Source organism: Dermacentor variabilis, chromosome 1 (assembly GCF_050947875.1).
Source record: "Dermacentor variabilis isolate Ectoservices chromosome 1, ASM5094787v1, whole genome shotgun sequence".
NCBI classification, from domain to species: domain Eukaryota; kingdom Metazoa; phylum Arthropoda; class Arachnida; order Ixodida; family Ixodidae; genus Dermacentor; species Dermacentor variabilis.
In genome coordinates this window covers 2,645,164-2,652,845 of record NC_134568.1, presented here as the reverse complement: position 1 = coordinate 2,652,845, position 7,682 = coordinate 2,645,164, and positions in this window count along the sequence as shown.

Here is a 7,682-nt window from a genome sequence, read left to right as displayed (position 1 = left end):
GTTCACGCTAGCATAGGGTGCTGGACAGAGAAGTACGATGCACGCGTGTGAGGTCTCGTGTTTATGATTTCGCGGACAAAGGTGTGATCGAGCACATCTCAGGTCTTGCGGTGGGAACAATGCCGAAAGAGGCCCGCTCAGCTCAAAACGCCTCCTTCGTGTACGGCGGAAATGACGCGTTTTGGAGCTCCAATAGGTTGATGGTAAAGACCCCGCAGCTAGCGAGCGGCATGTCTCCTTCCAGACCGTTGTCGCACGAAGGTATGAACGCAGTCTTCATGTAAGCTATCAGGTGCACAGCGTGAATCGCTGCACAATCTTTTATATGGCCCTGGGATAAACGTGAAAAGCGGCCACGGCGATGTTTTATCGGTTGTAAGTTACGTGACCCATGGAGATGCCTCCTACGCTGCTGTACGCTAGCGTATCGTCAACGTAGGGCAACAAATGTCGCGTAACGGATTCGACTGCCAAACGGCGCCTGACAATGTTATTGTACACAGCGACGCCACCGCACCTTGACTTGAGCTTCATTCTGTGCACAACGAGATCACAACCGTTGATCAGTGTGAGGTGGTCGGTCGACGTTTCCGAGAACGCGAGGTCTCCTGTCCCTGCCGAGAGAGAGCAAAACATCTTTATTATTAATATTTGAACCGAGAGAGCAACGTGACAGAAACCCTCAGTCTAGGGTCCCTAAGATGATTCCGGTGATGTTTCGAGCCCGTTGTATCACAGTTCGGGGGACCTCGGGAAGTCCGTCGCGGAGGGCATCGTCGCACAACTCTTTGTTGCGTAGGGGGTAAATGAGAGTTGGCAATGGAGGAAAGAGATTTGCAGTTCACTCAATCGTGACGTGGAAGATTGTGGGCGAGCTGCCAGAGTCAGGGCAACGATCTGCATAATAGTGTGGGTAGAATTTATTGAGAGAGACAAGATTTGGAAAAGTTGTGGTTTGTAACTGGCCTAACGCCACTGCTTCCTCTCGCGAGGACGGCGGTGGTGCGGCGTGGTTGCTACGAATGCGTGTATAATGACGTAGGATGACTTTGCAACGAAGCAAGGGATCTCCCCACCCTGAACTAGTTGCCTCACCATGCCGAGCCGCCCGGAGGGAAATTTCTCGGGCAACCGCATGAGCGTGTTTGTTACCCGGCAGCAAGGTATGACAAGGGGTCGAAAGTAAGTGGATACGGGGCGGTGTGGTTCGTGCATGTTGCGAGATCTGTTCGAGAATTTGGTGTGCCGCTTTCGGGATGGAATGTCCTGATAGGAACGCCCGGCATGCCTGTTGCGAGTCCATCAGTATACACGGATGACGGATGATGAACACGGATGACGTATCGAATCGCAAGAGCAACACCGAGAATTTCTCCGTAAGCGGCATTTGTTCCGTGCATTTCAGCAGAGTCTATTAGGAATTCGGTGCCATCCAAAACTACCAATGTATCGCCCTCTTGACTGCGTGATGTATCCGTGTATAAAATGTGTTTCCGGGACGTTTGCAAGCATGCGGCTAAGGTATCGTACACGGGCTTTGCGCCGCCCTTTGTCATGCTTGGGGTGCATATTACGTGGCAATGGATGAATACATAGTGCTTGGAGTATCGCTGACGACAAGATCGTTGGACGGGTTTCAGACTCAAGGGGTGGGACAGATTATCCTAGCCGTGTGAGAAGACGGCAACCAGTAGGAGTAGGAGTAGGAGTAGTAGTAGGAGTAGGAGTAGTAGGAGTAGTAGGAGTAGTAGGAGTAGGAGGCGCTGGCGATGGCTGACCCAATGTGCCTCTAGCAGCTCGCCTAGTGTGTTATGTGTCCCTAAGTTAAGGGGATGGCGTGTGGAAGTATAGTTCGGGAGGCCATGGGCCAGCGTCGTCGCTTTGCGAATCATTGCGTCTATGCGAAGTTGTTGCGCTTGGGTCAACCGCTGAGATGGTATGTAAGTCAGCTGATCACGCATGCCTCCACCAAGCGCAACAGGTCCTCTTCTCTAAGGCCCAAGCACCTGTTGGAGACCCTCCGGATCATGGCCAGGATTTGCTCAATCTGTCTAAATAGAGGGGCAACAGTATAGTTAGACCTGTCATCCGCTTGGACGTGTAGGCCGAGGATGCGAGCACGATTAACCTATGGTATGGGTATGCCATTCAAGTGCACAATGATAGGGGGAGTAGTGGAACGGCTGCGAGGGCGAATGATTATGAGCTCCGACTTTTGCGGAGCACATCTTAAGCCGCATTTTCTCGCGTACTCTGAGACTGTGTCGACTGCTTGCTGCAGTTGGTCCTGGATGGCTCCGTCGGAACCCCGTGTCGACCAGATAGTTATGTCGTCCGCATAAATAGCGTGGGCGACATCAGGGATCTGATCGAGTAACCGTGGGAGCCCTGCAAGCACAATATTGAATAGAGTAGGGGAAAGAACCGAGCCCTAGGGTGTCCCACGTCCTACAAGGCGAATCGTACTGGATCGATGTGGTCCCATTCCTACGGTGGCTGTGCGATCTCGAAGAAAGGCGCGGATACAGTTGTACGTACGACTTCTACAGTGCGAATGTGCAATATTGCGAAGAATGAGGTCATGCTAAACATTACGGAATGCCCCTTTTAGGTCTAAGGCGATGAGTGCTCTCGTTTGGGGGCATTACGGAGGTCCTATGACTTCCTCCTGCAATTGTAAAAGCACATCTTTGGCAGACCGATGAGATCGATATCCGAATTGAGACTGAGAAAAGAATGATTTTTCTTCGAGGAAGGGCTGCAGACGCCGCAAGAGTACATGCTCCATGAGCGTGCTAATGCAGGATGTTAGAGAGATGGGCCGCAAGTTGTCAACCTTGACAGGTTTGCCCGGTTTGGGGATCAGTGTAATGTCGGCGTGTCGCCATGCGTGTGGAAGCGTGCCTTTGCGCCAGCAATCATTGAAGATATGGGCGAGGTGGTTAATATCCGCGTCACTGAGGTTACGAAGGGTGGCTAATCGGATGCGGTCGGCTCCCGGTGCCGTGTTGCGGCGTAGGTGTTGTAAGACCACTCGCACCTCCTCAGATGTGATGTCTGCATCGAGTAATTCGTTGGCCTCGCTTAAATGAGGATAGTCAGTGTACTGCGGCGGCGGGCCTGTGGGTATGAAATGCTTCTCTAGCTCCCTGAGGAGTGTCGAGACATCGTCCTTGTACTCGTTTATTAGGATGTGCGGCTGTTGAAATGTTTTTTTTTTCCTTTGTTGCGGTGGGGTCTGTGAGTGAGCGAAGAATCGGCCACGTTTTTCCTGTGCTCAGTGTGCCTGAGATGCGATCGCAAAATTCTCACCAGTTATTCCTCATAAGGGTCTCTGCATACTCCTGGGATTCCCGTGTAATTCGATCTATACGTTTCCGAAGTTTGCGGTTGAGGCGTTGTCGTGTCCATTGTCATGTCGGCCCCTGCAGGCGTTCTAAAGATGAAGTAAATGCGGGTCTATGTCTGGTGTCTCGGTTGTGGTACTCAGTGTGCACGTCGTGGCCTCTAGATCTTGTGTGAAAGAGTCAAGCCAGCGTTTGTACCTCTGGCCCTCAGGTGGGTCCTGGCGGCGTTCCCTGAATTTCGCCCAATCCGTTATACGCACATTTCGCTCGGGCCTGCGCGCACCGCGTAATGACAAGGTGGTCGCCACAATGTAGTGGCCACTACCAAGGTGTTCTGGGTCGGTACGCAGTGTTTATCGCATGTTACAGATGACATTCCATAAGCGTGTCCCTTTTGCCTGCGATTTAACGTAACCCCATGGAGTATGCGGAGCGTTAAAGTCGCCGGCCACCTCACACATCCGTCCAAAACCACGAAATTCTGTTAGTAGGTGCCGAAAACAGTACGTACGCGAACGGGGGCAACTGTATACATTGAGTATAAACAGACTTTCGCTGAGCTTACCTTGCGTAATTATTTCGACTATTTGGTGAGGGATGTCAATGCTAGTCGTATGCATGCGACATGTAACATGTTTCGAAACTAAGGCTCCCACAAGAGGAGAGACACCCGAGAGCGTGCTGTAGCCGGATAAAGAAGGGGTGAAATTGAGTTCCTGCAAGAGGACAACATCGGGAGAGTTCGTGGATGTGGCGATATACTGCTGTAGGGAACCTCGTTTCTGACAGAATCCCCTACGATTCCACTGCCACACCACTAGGGGCTCCGGGTTACGCAGCGCCATCATCATCGCGAGAAGAAGCAGGAGGTCGTGCATATATGGATGCGGGCGCCGGGTGCCCTCATTTGAAGGTTGCGGCAAAGAGCCTTGGTCGGAAAGCCCGCTCCAGTTGTAACCGCTAAGCTCAGGAACTTGCATGCGTGCGAAAGTGCACTCTATAGATGATTTGACTTGCTCCGTAATCCCTATTCGAAGGTCCTCCATTGGCGTTCTATCGTGTCCAGGGCCGCGCGCATACTAATGCTTATGTCTGCTTCCAGCGCGTTCATTTGTTTTTGCAGGCGTTCACAGCGCACCTCCATGTCACGACGTAGACTGGCTATTTCTGTAAGGGGATCGGGGGTTGATAACGAATTCGTGATAGGGGAAGGGGTAGGGAGAGACTTCCCGGGGCGGACCAAGCTGTGGAGGACCCTCCGCCCGACCTACGCCCCGAGGCGCTTCTGTTGCTGTTTTCTTCTCCGTGGTACACTGCACCCCTCAAGGGGCCAGGGTCACCTTGGCTGGGGCGCTGGCCTGCAGGGCCTTCTTGGAGAGTTGTTGGGAAGATGGCGAAGGAGGGCGCTTCTCCGGGAAGCGCACCGATGCCTCGGGGGATCTAGACCGAGAGTTGGAGCGGGTCTGGACATTGCGACGGGATCTCGAACGGGTCTCCCACCGTACTTGTCCGGTCTCCTTCGTTGGGGCGCGCGACGTTCGGGTCTCCGCCTGATCAGTGGTTGTGGTCAGGTGGCTGTAAGGTTGGAGTTCACGCTGCTCTTTCTCGAGAGCTTTCTGCACCCAAGGCTTATTCAGTGTCTGCCTAGCACGCCGCGGGCTGTTTGGATCCGTTGTAGGGTGGTTGCCGTCACAGGATCTGCAGTGTGAGGTGCACGGGTGTGACGGGGTGGGGTTGTCAGTCCCGCACGTCGCGCAAATTACCACGTGCGGCGTAGGACAGTAATCAGCCCAATGGTCGAGCTTGTGACATATTTTGCAAGCCAGTTGGCGTGGGCAATGGGGGTAGCAACGGAATTCTGCACCATGGAAACGCACGTAGCGAGGGACTTTAAGTCCTTCAAATGTTACTAACGCAACGTTGGTCTGTCCCATCATTCGTGCTTGAAGTATTTCAGTTCCAGGAGCCAAAAGTACATCCACTAGCTTGGACGACGGTGTACCGGGCAAAAGACCATGAACAATTCCCTTGCATGAGCTCTCTGGAGCCGCAAAATATGTTGTGATGGGATAGACCCGCTAACCAAGGTTCAGCTCTCTCACCTTGTACAATGCATCGGCCACGTGTGACTGGGGTGTGCTGATGATTGCAAAGTTCTGCTGAGGTCGCAATCGGAATATCATGTCCTGACGATCCTCGCTGGTCAAGCCGGCTGTACTCCATAGAGCACTCCATAGAGGCCGCAGAATTATCTTTTTGTCGCACAATGGTAGTCGAGGCAGGTTCTCATTCAGACTGCGCTTGCGTACGGTGAGCTGAGAGGCGTCCGGAATGCCCAAGATGTTCTCGGAGGGTTGCGTCTTAGCCTGCGTTTGACGGACGCGTTGCTTACGTATGCCTGTCTTCCAACAGCCACCTGCGTCGTCGTCAGTTTTGTCGTCGTAAATGTTCGGGGCAGCATCTTCCTCCATCCTTTCCAACACTCCAATCCTCCAACACCTCTCGTTGTTGGGAGGGAAAATTGGCGACGATGGGATTGGCGGCCAGTCCCGTCGTATCCCCCACGTGTGTCTTCGTTGTTGCCGAGGGACGCGCGGCGGCGTTCTCCGTCGCCGATTGCGTCTCGTGCTCGTTGGAAAATGACGTTGCGCCAGGCAAATGCTCCATCGAAACAGAGCGGTGAATTGGCCCCTTGCACGCCCGTTTAGGACATGGGCCTCGGAAGAGCTGGTCGCTTGGCGCTCTTGGTTTATGTGTAGAAACATGCCAAGGCAGCTATGGCCCCGGCAGGCGCAGCCGCGTTGGAACGGCTTCAGAGCTGTGGAGGCGCGGGGAGCAGCAAAAAATAAACTCACGGCATACAAGGTTCGTGTCAGCTTGCGAGGAACGCGACGATTTGTAGTATCGCAGGTGAGTGGGCGCGGCTGGACGCACCGTAGTCGATGGAGCAGAGAAACCAGGCGTCCACACCCCACGGTGTTTCTTTTAACGAACGTGGCTACCCTGGATTTTTCTACTCCATCGCTGCCCAAGCTTTGATATCAAGACAGTTTGGCCGGGTTTTTTATGGTCTCCTGGATCGCTATGGCTATGTGTTTTTCGGTAATTTCGTCTATGCGATGCCCACCCGAATGGGCAGTAGTATTACTAGGCACACAGTTCCGCATCTCAGTCTTAGCCGAAACACTGGAGCAGGTAATTGGAGAAACACGGAGCAAAACCTGGGCAGTCACCGCTCAAATATTTCGCTCACGCTAGGCAAGGGTGTCAAGACCAGATAAGGTAAGAAGCCCAATATTACGGAGTGGAACAAATTTAGACAAATGAGGGAAGCTATACGCTCCGGAAGCATTACCGACATTCATGAATGGACGGGACAGCTAGAAAAACTCGCGAATAGCGCATCCACCACCATAGAAGACGAGGACGCACCACCAAACATAGATATCGAACTGATAAACATGTCGAAAAGATAAAGGGACCTAGAAAAGAAATTAAAGGCCCAAAGATGGAACGTAAACGTTATGAGGGAATTGGCCAGACACAACAAGGAGATAGAGACATACGCCATAAAATTAAACGAGCAAAAGTGATATAGCAGATGCGACGAAATGAACAAGGTCATGAGCCTCTCCAAAACATGAAACATCCTTAGGCACCTACTTGACCGCGGCAATTAAAAAACGCAGGCAAACATAAACCAAATCAAATCGAAACACAGCTTCAATCGAAAAGCCAAACTACCGATTGACAAATTAATTTCATTGTACATAGGACAAATAGATACCGAGATACTACGTGAATACACGGGCAGTCCCAACACGGAGCTTGACACGCCTATCACGGCGGCTGAGTTTCGGGCCGAATTAATCGGTCTAAATTCCTAGTCGGCCCCGGGACCGGACGGGGTAGCAAACAGGCTCCTCAGGAATCTAGACGAAAACTCCATAGCAGCGCTAGCAAGAAATATCGGCGAAGTGTTGGAACCTGACGCCTCCCACAAGCGTGGAAGAAAGCGGACATGGTCCTCATACCCAAACAGGGTAGATCACCACAACTAGAGAATTTGAGGCCCATATCGCTAAATTCGTGTGTGGGCAAAGTTATGGAGCACGTAGTGCAGACGAGGCTCACTAGATACATGGAGCAGCAAAACCTTTGGCCACACGATATGGTAGAGTTTAGGCCGGGCCTCAGCACGCCGGTCGTAATGCTCAGGCTCAAATACGACATACTTAGCGCCCAGACAACTCACATAAAGGCCATCCTCGGCCTAGAGCTAACTAAAGCCTTTGACAACGTCCAACACGCAGCCATACTCACAGGGCTTCAGGA